The sequence below is a fragment of the Dipteris shenzhenensis genome, chromosome 1, assembly GCF_047967505.1.
Source record: "Dipteris shenzhenensis isolate YYH24624 ecotype China chromosome 1, Dip_SZ_1.0, whole genome shotgun sequence".
Lineage (NCBI taxonomy): Eukaryota > Viridiplantae > Streptophyta > Polypodiopsida > Gleicheniales > Dipteridaceae > Dipteris > Dipteris shenzhenensis.
In genome coordinates, this window is record NC_141596.1 from 8,419,800 (window position 1) to 8,435,509 (window position 15,710).

Here is a 15,710-nt window from a genome sequence, read left to right on the forward strand (position 1 = left end):
GCATGTATGCACGAAAGCACTTGGCTCCAACTTGTGGGTTTTACGAGTCTTTAGACACTCTGGATTGTTTAGTAAGAAATAATAAAAAAGAAGCACGTTGAGGACTTGCAAGATCCATTAGGCTTTACCAAGGTTCTATAGTTATTTGCATGCTCTCACAGTGATTTTAAAGCCAATGCCTTTTTTTTTTAAACTATAATTTAAAACTGAAAGGTAAATCGGCCTTATTTTTCCTTTAAGGTTTTACAAATGATACGTGCAAAGTTTTGATGTCAACTTTCTTGGGTTTTTTTTTGCTTTATTTTTATAAATAGATCCAATAGACGACAATCTCTTCACCGACAGGCATAAAGCCTGTTCGGTTGGCATAAAGCCCTTTCAATAGGAAAACAGTTTTTTTTTAATAGGCGAACCTGCTTTTCTAGCAAACAAATTTTTAGATAGTAATTTTTTTTTTTAGGCAACGGCTTGAGCAGTTAATAGGCAAATCGGATTTAGCGCCTTGCTCATAAACGAACACGCGAGACCTAGATGAGCGACTGGAAAGCTTGAAGTGACTTGAAGACTTGTAGCTGGAGGAAGCAAAGAGGGAGAGCTCAAGCATGGAGGGAGAGTGGCCATGTTGGGGGAGGGTAGAAAGAACACACAAGCTAAAAGCTGAAAAGTCAACAACCACACGCAAGCTAAAAGCTGAAAAGCCAACAACCATCTGAAAGTAGAGGTGAATAATTTTAGAAATTCCTAATAAAAATTCCTGAAAAACTAAGAAAATCACAAAACTCCCATGCAACTCAATCCTAAAGCACTGTCTCTAGGAGAGCCAATGCTAATAAATAGATTTGAGTTTCATTGTACATAGTTTGTCTAATTTTTGTAAACAGTGGCTTATTTCTCTCTACTTTCTTTAGTGTAGGAGCCTCTAACTTAGAAAGGTTTTAAATAACCACTTGCTCATATCCATATTCCACGAGTGTAGGAAAGACGGCTGTCTTATCTTCCCCCTTGTTGTCCTAAGGGCAACTATATGCTCTCCCTAAATCAAAAAATACTTGAACCCATGGCCTTAGCATTCTAGTCCCATTGCCAAAGCCTCGAAGTAATTTTAAAATTAGAATACAGAAGGCAGTTAATGTGTTGGCCAAACCATATGCAAGGCAAAAAATTATTGTCGATTACACACTTTTGAGGCGACAAAGAATCTATGGCTTCAATAGCAAAGCAGGCATATCTGCCTATGTATATGCATGTGCAAACAAAGTAGCCCCCACCTTTATCTACTCATGGAAGTTTATTTAAACAATTCTCTCTTCTATTCTATGTTAAATTGTGCAGCTAGTCACTTTACCTCACTAAAGATTGTGCATGTAGCATAGCTTATTGAATACCAATCTTGGCTAATAATCATGGGTCAAAAGAAAATAGGCAACAAGTTTTGTACAAAGTCCATATAATCAAGAAAAAGTATATGTGTGTGTGTCCGAATAGTCCATACAATCCGTACAACAATTCAACGACATTGTGGCATGTGAAAATGATTACACTAGCATCAAAAATATGCTTTTCAAACTATGGGTTATAATTTCTTTAAGTTTTGAAGTTCTTTTTCACATTTAGCAAAATGAATTTTCAGATTTGAATCCACCTTATCACACAAATCAAGGGGTCTTTGCATTTTCTAGATATTTTGTGTATGTTACACATATTTTGAAACAATTTACGACATTTTCAAAAGGGATTGGCTAGTTAATGAAGGGGTGATTCAAGGTGAAGTTTTAGCATCCAACAAGTATTATGAATCTCTTCTTGCTCTTTTAGTAACCACATTAGGGTTTTTTACATCGGCAAAGATACTACTATATTTTCATGCATAGAAATACTACTACATTTGTAAATTTATAGGTTGCTCGTATGTTGGTGTCCTCTTAAAATAATTGCGATGTCCAAACCTCTTATACCATAAAGGTGCTTGAATTTATCTGAGATTTCTCTATAGCTGAGAGTGCTATCTAAACTAGAAACGCTAAAGTATGCTCTAATATTTTGCAAACTTTCTCATAAACTTTGGTGCCTTGCACCACAGTGTTGTTAGGAATTTTTAGATCTCAAACTATGCAACCAAAGTTCTAGATACTCAAATTGTCATGAGCTGCATCTTTGAGGTTCTTACATATTCTCCAATTAATGTTAACTCTCATCCAAAGAGATCAAGATGTGCTTGTTGCACTTTCCATAGTTTATCAGCATCCCTACTTTTACAAAGGACATTCTTATGCCTCCCTCACTATTGGCAAGAAGATGATCTACAATCCTCCATCATTTGAGAATTCCATCGAAGCATAGCGGTATTGTTGCATATATCATATTTTTCAATGGTTTCTTTTTAAAAAAATAACATTGGTCAAACTTGGTGAGGGATGCCTAAAACACCCTCATGCAAGGCATTACTCGCATTAATCCTTTGGCCTTTATATATTGTGGATCTCCTCTTTACATAGATTTGTGTTACATTTAGTATGTTTGGTCTAATATCATTAAGAAATGCATATTCAACGTGTGGGAAATATGCCAAATAGTTTATAGCATATGCAATTTTTCCACATAATTTGAGTTGTTGACACCATACGTTTCCAAGTTGCATTTGTATGCAACAAATGATGGCACATGCATTTTACATATAAGATGCATTTTATATCTAAGATGCATTTTAAATGCCCTCACGGTATCTACTTATCTAAATGTCTTTTGAATAATATTTGGAAAAAAAAAGAAGCTAACTACATTTTCATGCTCTTTGCCAACTCAAGATTGGTGTAATTCTTTCTTTTTCATACACCATACTATTGTTGTGTCTTGGCAAAGAGAGCTCTCTATGGATTCCCAATTGTCTTAGGCAAAGAGATCTCTTTCTTGATTTCCCATTTCTATTGAACTTAGAAAATGTTGTATTCCCCTCCCCCTCCCTCTCATTGTCGAATCAAAAGGATTTGATTTGACAACTTGGTTGATACTACTCTAGGCATTACATTTATTAGAGATGTAAATAAAGAGTTTAAATTTTTAAAAAGTGTTGATACATGAGTCTTATTGGACATGTCGCATAGCCTCATCATAACAACTCAAAATTATTTCTATACAATGTAGGCAATGGTATTTTTTGAGAAGATAAGACAACTTGCTAGGCTCTCTATAGGCTTGAGAAGATAAGATGAGTTGCTAGGCTCTCTATAGTCTTGATAGAGTGTAGCTTTGTTGTATGATGCCCAGTCTTCTACCTAGTATGATATCCACCCACCCTAATTATATCTATTTCCAACCCATCATTCCCCATCCCCCTAGCCCTGATTCCCATGTCCATTAGTTACCAAGATGACCAAGCACTATGATGGAAGTGGACATGACAGTGGTCACAAGATAAGAAGATGTAGCCCAGACCAACCTGGAGAAGCTAAGAGAGCAAGGGTTAAGGAAGAATTGAAGATGGTAATAAAGATAAGTCATGAGCTCAAGCAAAAATAACCACTCGTAAAGTGGGAGGCTCATCAGGTCAACAGCTAGAGAATCAATCGCCAATGGGATAGAACAAGCAAATAAAAGAGGGCAATGAACCCAATAGTGAAGACAAAGTAAAAAGACCGGTAGAACAAACATAGATCAACTCAGCTTGGGTGAAGTTTTGAGAACTTGATGTGACAATCTCAATTTGCCAATTGATGAAATGCGCTCCCACTCCATGAAATTCTTCCAAAGTTTGGTCATTGATAACCCATAGCCATACCCTCAAATCAAGGATCATGGTCAGTTGATGTAATTGAGATGATGATCTAGGATGAAGAGGTACCTATGATCGATGTTAAAGTTTGAAACCATATATTGAATGAAGCACTCATCAATCGACTTTCGGGAGTGAACATCATCTCCAACAAACTACAAAAGATATTGAAGTTAAAAACATGAAGCCCTCGCAATTAGAATGGCTGATCAAAGGTTAGTGATACCCACAGGCATGATCAAGGACATCTACATCAATATTAGTGCACTCTACTTCATGGTCATGTTCATCATGGTTGGAGGGTGGAGGAGGGTACTCGATGCTATTGGGATGACTATGGTTAAAGGTTGTTCCATGATTAGGGAGGAGAGATCCTCACAGTAACCCAAGATAGGAAGGATATGTGAATACTGATGGATAAAGGCACGATCCATAAAAGGATATATAAATAAATACTCATGGGAGCTAGTTCTTATTCTATAGATTATGTGCCTTTTGGAGGTGAGATATATCCTCTCTAAGATATTCCTACATTTCATACTTCTCTATCTCTTGATGCGTAAAAGCACAATCCCAAAAAGGATGTGTGAATATTGATCAGTAAAAGCATGACCCAAAAAAATTGCAAGCCCAAATGTCTAGAGATGGAAGAAGACTATGACTTGGAAACTGAGGAGAAGCTACTTGCTCAAGGATTGATTGACTTGAGCCCCTCTTGAGCCAATGTGTTTAGAAGTTCATATGAATAGCTACTCCTCAATCTACATACCAAAATATATGAGTCAAAGTCCTCGTTTGTAAACATATTACAAATCCTTTTTGAGTTGTAAAATAAAACCTCTCTTAAAGTTGTTCATTCTAATGGGAACAAAAATCAAATGGCGCTAATGAGGACCATTCTATATAAGGAACGTCCTTCATTAACCATTCTTGATTTTCATTTGCATTTATTGTCACTAGTTGAAATAGTTCCAATGCCATGAATGCATGCACTACTACACCTTCATCTTTTTTTGACATTTTCCTAGTGACGTTTAATGCGTGCGGGCACCAAAACCATCAGCATGGCTCTTGTGCAGGTTTTCCATCAGCATTAGCATCGATATATACCAACTCTAATTAACATGAGTATATGCCAATAGTACCATAAAGTTAATATATACCGACGATAAGTGAAGTCAGTGTATACCATTGTTGGTAATACCGACACTGGTAAAAAAATTATATCACAGAATGTGGTTTGCAATAAGGCCCCAAATAATTTGTTGCTACAAGTTTTGTCATTTGAAAGATAAAAATATAAGAGTATGCACACCAATTTTGAGATCAAAATGCTCATGTATCCATGGTGAATTCAATATACAAATGTACATAATGCCACTGTAAAAGTGAAAGGGCTAAAGAAAATAATCCTTATTGATGGCAAAAGAATGAATCAGTAGGATTTACATCAATGGCTTTGCCTTGAGTCAAGTATCGCATGCAAAATAAGTCTATCTCTAACTCTATAGTCAATTGATCACCTATATCATCATCGTCTATTGTAGGTCTACCTAAGACTTCATCCTCTAATTTACCTTCTTCAATAATATGGGTGATACATGATCCTCACCTTCCCCAATGTTGTGATCTCCACCTTCCTCCATTACGATGTCATTATATGCACTTTCTTCTTGGTCCATATCGTAATCTTCATCTTCTTCCCTAGATCCATCGGGATCAACTAGATCCATTGGTGGCATCTTCGTATCCACATACCTATCTTCAAAAGTATGTTTACTTTGAGGAGAAACTTGGTCACATACCACCGTCTTGGATCAAAACGATCTAGATGGAAGACCACCAAGTGTGCCCAAGTAGAAACCCCCACATTCTTGAAGATATGCATGGGATCCAAGAGATGATTGGTTCGTATTGATCCCAATATGGAAGCTCATGAAATATCGATAGCATCTTCATACCACGATGAGGCTCCTCTCCATTCTCCCTCCAAGAGGTAATCTAGTCATATGCCTTCAAAGAGGCTAGTGGTGGATCAAGTTGACCTTCATAAACCATTGTCCTCATATTTTTGGAGTGTCATGCAAGCACATTCAAACCACCACCACAAATAGAGCAAGCATGGTACCCACTTATAGCAAGTCCTACATGCATGCATAAAAGGTCATTATAAGGCATAGTAAAGCATGCATAGATCACATCACAAAGCATGAGTATCATTAGGCATGCCTAGATCTACAAGCATGTACCTAAGCATTCCCCATATTTTGGAAAGTCATGCATGGTCCACATCAAAATTCCCCTGATAAAATGTCATGGATATGCCTTAGAGTTCTAGAAATATCAAAGACACGTATGCCTCTCCATTGGGTTTGGAGCTCCTATATCAAAGGTGCCATATACACATCCATATTCTTAACCTTGTACTTCTCTAGCACAAGTAGGTGAGAATTAGGCCAAGCATGAGCTGTCCCTTCTTTATTGTTAGCCATGTTGGATATTGTAATCCCCTAAGACTATGGGTCGTGTTGACCAACATGTCGAGCGTGACCCAAAAGGGTTCACCCCATCCATTGTGATCCCAAGATGTAAGTTTTGTGGCTCCCTTGCGAAGTCTGGCCACATGTCTATATGCTTCCAAGCAGCACAATTTGGAGAAATCCTCAAACTGTCATCAATGGACCGGTGTGTAGCATGCCATGTCATCAACTCCACTCTAGACTTGCGTCTAAACATGTGTTGTATTTTGGCGATGATGCGAAAGTGTCTCAAGACCTTCATTGGGATCTCACCCTACAAGTCCTCTTTATAACACTGTGCCCACACTCCGGACAACTAACCAAGTCCCCATGCTCATGACAAAAGAGAATACAATCATTAGGACAAGCATGGACGGTGTCATAATACATCCCAACCATTGTCAATATCTTTTTTGCTTTGTCTCTTGATGCAAGCATGGTATTTGGGGCAAGCAACATCTTCTGGAGCAACCTATTGCAATTGAGATATGCAAGAAACTTTAAGAATGAGACTAATACATGTTTAAACAATGATGATCCAAATATCATTTCATATAAATTATGTGCTAACCTCATTAAGGCCAAGACACTTGTGTCTGACCAACCATATTTTGCTTACAAATTCAAGATCGAGAGGCAAGCCTATAGTTTGATATCCGAGCATGCGTGTTGATTGTAAATCCCACACCACTGTCTCAGACTCAGACATCACTTTTACATGTGATGTCGTACTGCTAAAAATAGAATCCATAATGTTCACTATAACTTCATCATCATTTGGCACATCAAGGAGACCATCCTTAGGCTCGTGTAGGTGCACATCCTCCCTCACTGCCCTCCTCATCCTATATAATGGTTTTGTGTAAATATAAGGTTAGTATGTGGAATGGGCATGCAATGTTAATCACTAACTCAAATACCATTGACTTACCGATGTCGAACTTCTCGCTTGCAAGCATGTGCAAGACAAGGCAACATCTCCTTAAGCCACTCCGTGCTCCTGGGCATTGGCCCCTCATTCGATGAGCTTCCACTCACCCTTTCCATCTGTACACCTCCAAAACCACAACACAAAGCCAATTCAAGACCGAAAAATTCAGAAATTACCCAAGCACCCATCAAATTTTTATAAATCCCCTATTCTGTCAGTATGTACCGATTGCATATCCTATTTCTATCTTTATATACAACTAAAAGACACTAAAACCATCGATATATATCGAGATTGTGCTTTTTAAAATGTCAGTATATACCAATGGTTTCTTGGCAAAAAAAGCTGCATGCTTTCTCTCGTGTGATGCCTTACTCTATTTTCATCGTTTCACCCTCCATTCAAACAACTTGCCCTTCATTTTTCATCCCCCTTACAAGCCCTACAAATGAAGCTCCCTCCCATCTCTCCATCCTCTCCACAAATCTTCCTCTCCACTTCCATGCTTTGCAGTAACTTCTTCCTCCCTTTCCTCCAAAGTATGTGTTTGTTTCCTCTTTCTTTCATTTCTAAGTTCATGCTTTCTACGCTATTCTTTTGCTATGTCTTCCCTCTACTTTCCCTCTAAGAAGAACCATACCTCTTGTTTATCCTATTTGCTCTCTCTTTTGCTCTAGTTTCTTGCTTGTAGTAGGGCTTTCCCTTGCTTTGTTGCTCCCACTGGTTTTTTTTTTTAAATGTTGTGTTTGGCTTGTTTTGTACAAGAGCCAGTCACAACCAAAATCTTGCACTCCGAGGTCATCTCTCATCTTGTTCTCTAGGTGAGGAACTTCTATTTTCCTTTCTTCTTAATTTATTTTCATGTTGCAATAGCTATTTGCTAGTGCCTTAAGTGCTACCGAATGTGATGGGCATCGGAGACCCTTATCTTTCTTCCCTCTCCCTTCCTGACTCTTTTTCCCTCTCCCTTCCTCCTCTTTTTTCTCTCTTCCTCTCTTTTCCCTTATTTTCCCCTCTCTTTCCCCTTCTCTTCCCTCTCTTTCTCTCTTCCCCTTCTTTCTCTATTTCTCTCATCTTCTCTTTTCTCTCTTCCTCTTTCTCGCTTTGTCTCTTTTGAACATTCATCTCTTTTCCTTTCTCTCTCTCTCTCTCTCGCTCTTCCTCTATTTCCCCTTCTCTTCCCTTCCCTTCCCTTCCTCTCTTTTTCCCTCTTTCTCTCTTTTTCCCTCTTCCTCTCTTTCTCTCTTCCCTTCCCTTCCTCTCTTTTCCCTTTCTCTTCCCCTCTCTTTCTCCCTTTCTCTCTTCCCCTTCTTTCTCTCTTTCTCTCTTTTCTCTCTTCCTCTTTCTCTCTTTTGAACATTCCTCTCTTTTCCCTTCTTTCTCTCTCTCACTCTTGCTCTCTTTCTCCCCTTTTCTTCCCTTCCCTTCCTCTCTTTTTGCCTCTTTCTCTCTTCTCCTTCCTTCTTTCTCTCTTCCTCTTTCTCTCATGCCCTCTTCTTCTCTTTTCCCTTCTCTTCCTCTCTCTTTCCCCCTTCTCTTCCCTCTCTTTCCCCCTCCTCTTTCTCTCTTTCTCTTTTTCTCCTTCTCTTCCCCTCTCCCTTTCCCTCTCTCTCCCTTTTTCCCCTCTCTTTCCCCCTCCTCTTTCTCTCTTTCTCTTTTTCTCCTTCTCTTCCCCTCTCCCTTTCCCTCTCTCTCCCTTCTCTTCCCTCTCTTTCCCCCTTCTCTTCCTCTCTTTCTTTATCTCCTTCTCCTCTCTTCCTCTCTCCCTTCCCCTTGCTTTCCCCTCGTTTCCTCTCTTCTCCTCTCTCTCTCTTTCCCCTCCCTTCCCTTCCTTCGTCTCTCCCTCCTCTTGCTCTTTCTCCCTTCCTATTTCTTTCTTTCTCTCTTTTCTTTCTCTCGCCTTTCTATCTTTTCTATCTCCTCTCCTTATCTTCCCTTCCTCTTTCTCCCTTTTCTTAATCTCCTCTCCCTGCCTTCCCTTCCTCTTCCTCTCTTCCTCTCTTTCCCTTCTCTTCCCCTTTCTTTCCCCTTCTCTCTCTCTCTCTCTCTCTCTCTCTCTCTCTCTCCCCTTTCCTTCCTTTCTTTTTCCCTCTTTCTCCCTTCCCTTTCCCCCTTTCTCTTTGGCACTTCCTCTCTTTCTCTCTTCCTCCCTTTCCCCTTCTCTTCCCTTCCCCTCTTGTATTTCCTCCCCTTCTTTCTCTCTTTCTCTCTTTTCTCTCTTCCTCTTTCTCTCATCCTCTCTTTTCCTCTCTTTATCTCTTTCTCTCTTCCTCTCTCTTCCTCTCTTTTCCTCTCTTGCACTTTTTTCCCTTCTCTTTCTCTCTTTTCTCTCTTCCTCTTTCTAGCTTTCTCGCTTGCCCTCTTTTCCCTTCTCCCTCCCTCCCTCCCTTCCTCTTTCCCCTTCTTCTTCCCTTCCCCTCCTCTCTTTTTCCCTCTCCCGTCCTCTTCCTCTCTTTTCCCTTCTGTTCCCCTCTCTTTCCCCTTCCATTCCCTCTCTTTCCCCCTCATTTCCCCTCTCCCTTCCCCTCTCTTTCCCATCGTTTCCTCTCTTAACCTCTCTCTTTTTCCCCTCCCTTTCCTCTCTCTCTCCCTTCCTCTTCCTCTTTCTCCCTTTCTCTTTCTCTCTTCCTCTCTTTATCTCGTCTTTCTTCCTTCCTCCTTCTCTCTTTTCTTTCTCTCCTTTCCTTCCCTTCCCTTCCCTTCCTCTTTCTCCCTTTTCTTTCTCTTCTTTCCTTCCCTTCCCTCCCTCTTCCTCTTTCTCTCTTTCTCTCTTCCTCTCTTTTCCCTTCTCTTCCCTTCCCTTCCTCTCTTTTTCCCTCTTCCCTTCCTCTCTTTTCCCTTCTCTTCCCTTCCCTTCCTCTCTTTTTCCCTCTTCCCTTCCTCTCTTTCCCATCTCTTTCCCCTCTCTTCCTCTCTGCTCCTCTCTTTTCCCCCTCTCTTCCCTTCCTTGCTCCCTACATTCCTCTCTTCTCCGCTCTCTTTTTCCTCTCCCTTCTTTCTCTCTTTCCCTCTCCCTTCTCCTCTCTTTCTCTGCATTTTTGCATTCTTTTTGCATTTCCACATTTCCACATTTTTGCATTCTTTTCCATTCTTTTCCGCATTTCTCCTCTCTCATTTTCTATCCCTTCCCCTCTCTTTTCCCCCTCCCTTCCCCTATCGTTCTCTTCCTGTCTTTTTCCCTTCCATCCTTTTTCTCTTTTCCATTTTTTTTTGCATTTCCACACTCTTTTCTGCATTTCCACATTCTTTTCTGCAATTTTGCATTCTTTTCCACATTTTTGCATACTTTTCCGATTTTTTGCATTTTTTCCCACATTCTTTTCTTCTCCTCCCATCTTTTCTCTTCCTCTCCTCTCTTCTTTTCCTCAATCAATTTTCTTTTCCTCCTCTCTTTTTCCCCTTCCTCTCTTCTTATTTTTGCATTAGTATTTTCACATTTTTGTAGTTTTAAGCTTTCTTTTTTTTCTTTTTCCTTTTTGGCTATCAAATGCTATAGAGCATGAATTCACGGCACTCTTCTACTTTAGAGTAGTCCACCCCCGAGGGGACGCCATGGACTGATTAATCTAGAAGACTTTGTCTCGCAGAGGATCCCAGTCAAGCTGGAGGAATATCAATCTGTTATCTAGTCTTGGATTGTCTCATCTCATGCCTCTCCTGCCGCATCGGCTCTCCCTAGTGTAGGACCATCAACTATGCCTACCCAATAGGACTCGCCTACCATAGTTAGGCATCGTTGCCTAGGGACTGACAGCTCTAAAAAGAGTAAGAAGGGTGGTTGTTGTGGTTCAAGTGCAAGTGTAGATGTATATGAGACGGTGCACCTTGCCACTAGCCCCTTGTCCACCCCTTCACATGAAGTGCTCTGCCACCCCTCGCTCCACCCCTCACCCTAGGAAGAGTAGGAGGATTGCTTGAGGTGGTGCACATGTAGACATTGTGAGATATAGCTTGCCACTAGCCCCTTGCCCACCCCAGCTCGATCTGCCACCCTTCACTCCACTGCCACTCCATCTAGTAGCTCAAGCTTTAGTCAAGGAGAGTTTCTCGCACCCAAGTACCTTCACTATGTGACTAATGGCATGCTTGAGATTATTGAGGATGCGAAGGGGCTTAAAGTCATCGCACACCTAATGACCTCATATTTTCCTAGGGGTATATTCATAGACTGGTGCACTCAAGATAATACAATGAAGGATGCTCTCATAGTGGCACTCAAGGAGAGATTTCCAAACCCCTTGGGATACGATTTTGATGATGAGTATATGAAAACTCGCATGGGCCTCATACTCTGACATCATAGATCAGAGATAAGAGATAGGATTTGGGACAGAAGGCCTAGGCCTCCATGGGCACATAAAGAGGATTGGAAGCTTGCCCAAAAAGAGATCAGAGAAACGCCAAACAAGTGGACGTCAAAAAAGGGCGAGAAGGAGACCTCGTGATACCATAGGTGCTTCTCACCTCGGGAGTCGTGAAAGGGCAAGCAACAAGGCATGAGTGGTAAGTCTATTTCTCTGATAATTCATTATCTTATTTGTCTAATCACCCATATATTATGGCACTTCATCTTGCTCTCTTAATTTGGGTCCGCAAGGATCTGTGATTTGACTATGTGGGTCCCATCCATCCACCCTAGTAGAGCAAATGGAACACAGGTACGCTACATCATTGTGGCCACTTATTACTTTACCAAATGGACTAAAGCTAAAGCAGTCAGAAAGGCAAATGCTGGAAGCACAACAAGATTCTTATACAAGAATGTGATCACCCGATTCAGATGCCCCATTGAAATTGTGTCAGATAGAGGCACACATTTTGTCAATGAGGTAATCCAAGAATGCTTGTCTGGCTTTATGGTAATCCATAGAAAAAGCACACTCTACTCCCCCAAGGGAATGGACAGGCCCAATCCACCAACAAAATATTATGCATTATCCTCGCCAAGGTAGTAGAACCACAGCATTTTGATTAGGCAGAGAAACTGAATGCAGCCTTATGGACATACCAAACCACACTCAAGGTTAGTACAGGGAATACACCTTTTCAATTGGTGTATGGCCTCGAAGCTACACCTTTTCAATTGGTGTATGGCCTCGAAGCTGTGGTCCCACTAGAATTTGTAATACCAAGTCTACGCATAACAGTATAGGAACGCATGGGAGATCATGAATCCTTGAAAGAAAGACTCTATCAATTAAAAAGAAGCATACAGAGACAAGACTAGTCACCAACCATGCCATGACAACAGAAAAATGCAAAAGAAAGGCATGGTTTGACAAAAATATTAAAGCTAAAGACATCAAGGAAGGTGACTTGGTCTTGTTATAAAATGCCAAAGTACACAAGGGCAAACTCAAGTATCTAGGTCAAGGACCCTATCGAGTCAGAAAGATGAATCCCATCGGAGCTGTGCTACTACAAACATTGGATGGAGTCCAATTCAATACAACAATAAACGGGAGCCGATTGAAGCGCTACTACTTCAACACGCAAGCCATCCTTGACAAAAATGAAGATTTGGGAAACCCAAGTCTTCCTTAGTTAGGATTAGATTGTATCATGAGCACTCACTAGCATATGCACGTTTTTGCACAAATAGTTTGCACTCGATTGTTACACACACACTCACTGGCATATGCACGTTTTTGCACATTTAGGAACACCTAATCAATTTCAACTTAGGGATGATTAAGTCTTAGCTTCCCTATAAATTCCCACAAATAAGCATATAGTTAGTCCCTACCTAATCAACTGATCACATGCACTCACACAATTTTGCATAGGCACATAATGATTGCATCAACAACAGTATCACACACTTTCGTTCCATACTCTCAAAGCATGCAATGAATTCACAAGCAAGACAAGAAGCTATGCCAAAACTCAAGATGAATTGGCAAAAAAGTCTGCAGCCTCAACAAACGAGACCCCCACCAAACATCACGGCCCTCTCCTAAATGCACAAATATTAGACTTGCATACAAACGGATCTATAAGCTCAATGATACGGGTGCAATCACATCCAACATGTATGCAATCTAGCAAGAAATGTCAGCCTGAGCAATGAGACCCCCCGCCAAACCTCTTCTCAAGAAGATTCGATGGCAGAGTTCACAGCCTCAACAACGAGATCCCCTACGAAATCAAAACAAGCCAAAACTCGAGGATGGGTAATAAAATGGATCCGGGAGTATGTTGTCTCTATGCCAACATGGACTTAGGCAGCACATGATGTGTGTGTAGAGTAACGGCAAAGCTCCACTTGTACTTGCATAAGGCTAGAAATAATCCCTCTTAGGAATCCAACTTGCATGTTCTTTCTACATGCAAGTTCTACATACGATTCCCACATGCAACATGTGCATTCAACATGCAACTCCTACATGCAAGTCCTACATGGATTCCTACATGGATGTTCTACTTGCAACTTCTACTTGCAACTCCTACATGCAATCCTACATGCGATTCCTACATGTATGTTCTACTTGCAACTCCATGCAACATGCGAGTTCTACATGCAACTCCTACATGCAACTTCCAACCCCTACATGCAGCTTCTATATGCAATTGTACATGTAGAGAGAGAATGTCTTACAATTCCTACATGCAGAGAGAGAAGCTTTCCAACTTGTATAAATACCCCATAATGGAATGAAGCCCACACTCTTTGGGGCATTGTGTTGAGTTCTACTTTGGTATTCCAAGCAATTGCCTCAAGTGTCCATGCTTCCTTGCACTCCATGTCCAAAAGCATGTCCTAACCTTGCAACTCCTCCTCCCCTCTCCTCCAACCTTGCAACCCATCCTCTCCCTCTCCTCCTCCTGCTCCCTCTTCTCTCTCTCCTTTTTGCCCATGCTCTTACATCTTCCTCTCCCACTCCTATGCTCCTCCTAAACCCTTAGTTCCTCAACCATTAACCTCCATGAACTACGAGGGAGACGAGTTCTCCACCATGTACTCTACCTTGAACCTTGGATCCTCCTTCTAACCCTGGAACCTCTTATAAACTCTGGAACCTCTCTCTAAACCTTGGAACCTCCTTCTAAACCCTGAACCTCCCTCTAACCCTTAAACTCCTCCTAAACCCTTCATTACCTCAACCATGATGATGCACGTTCCTTTCACACATGCATGCACTATGTTTGCTTACCACACTTAAGCCTACGTCTCTCACCGGAATACGACTCGAGGTCCTATGCTACACATATACTACAAACGACAACCCCGATATATCTGTAGGTGACAAAAAGCCTCGAAACCCTGCATACTGCAATTACCCTACTCTTCCTGTGGAAGTCGTGAGAAAGAGCGAACACATTTGTCATTAAGCATAGGCCTTCTTTTTCTAGAGAAAAGAAAAACTATTAATGTTTGAAAAAACAACCACGCAAATCAAACAATCCCTAAGGTGTTGATCGTAGGTAAAGTAATACAAAAATTGGTTGAAAGGAAACCAACCTACTTCTAGAGTACCTAGTTCACTGCTTAGGGAATCGCTAGAGTAGTGGCTAACAACTATGAAGGATACTATACAAGCATGGAATACCTTGTGGCAAGAAAGTGTTGAATATGCCTATAGGCAAGCCTTGCAAAAATTCTCCCACCTATCAGTGGTTGCTCTAAATCCAGACATCCCACCCTCTTATGTGGTACGCAAGGTGTAGATGATGCCGAATGGTGACTAGAGTGGTCACGGGTGGAACCAAGTGATCGCTCGCTAAGCTATGGCATGCCACCCAGATGTTCCATGCCATAATACTAGCCGTTGTCTCCCATGCACTATCCTCTAGAGAGGGGATGGATGATGCCAAGCTAGTGGGGTCTCCTCGTGTAGCTTGATCTAGATGATGCTCTGACTACGTATCCTGTAAGCTAAGGAGACCTTGTTGATGGGAAAGGCATGACCTCCCTCTATCAACCAGCTGCCACGCCCCACATGAGGTACATTTGAATCCTCTGCTCCCGATCCATAATTTGTAGGGAACCCAACTAGATCCTTGGTGTGCGCTAGGACAACCCAGTAATCAATGAGGAATCGACTCAAGAACTCCATCAATGCAATGGTGACACCGATCGTCCACATGCATCTACTCCAACCATGGGCCAATGGGAAGACCCCCATGAGAAACTAACCATGAGAAATAAGAGATCTTCCGTGGCTGCCTCTGGACCACAACCATGCCCAAAATCTAGTTTTGAACTCCTGGGGCACCTATTGCTCAACCCAATGTCTCTCTCATAAAGGAGTCAAGCTCGCATCTCCAACTGAAGACGTCATCCTATATGTGTCGTGTAAGAGAAAAAGGCCACCTCCTCTACGCGCTACATGGCCTACTGTGGATGACCAAAATCACTCTCCCCACTAAACCTCATGAGGGGGACGGTCCTCCCAAAGCCACATGTCCCACCAAGGTGCATCCTAATCCAAAATGCAAGAAGGGTTGATGAACCAATCTTGCCCAAATGGCCCACTACCCTAAGCATCTG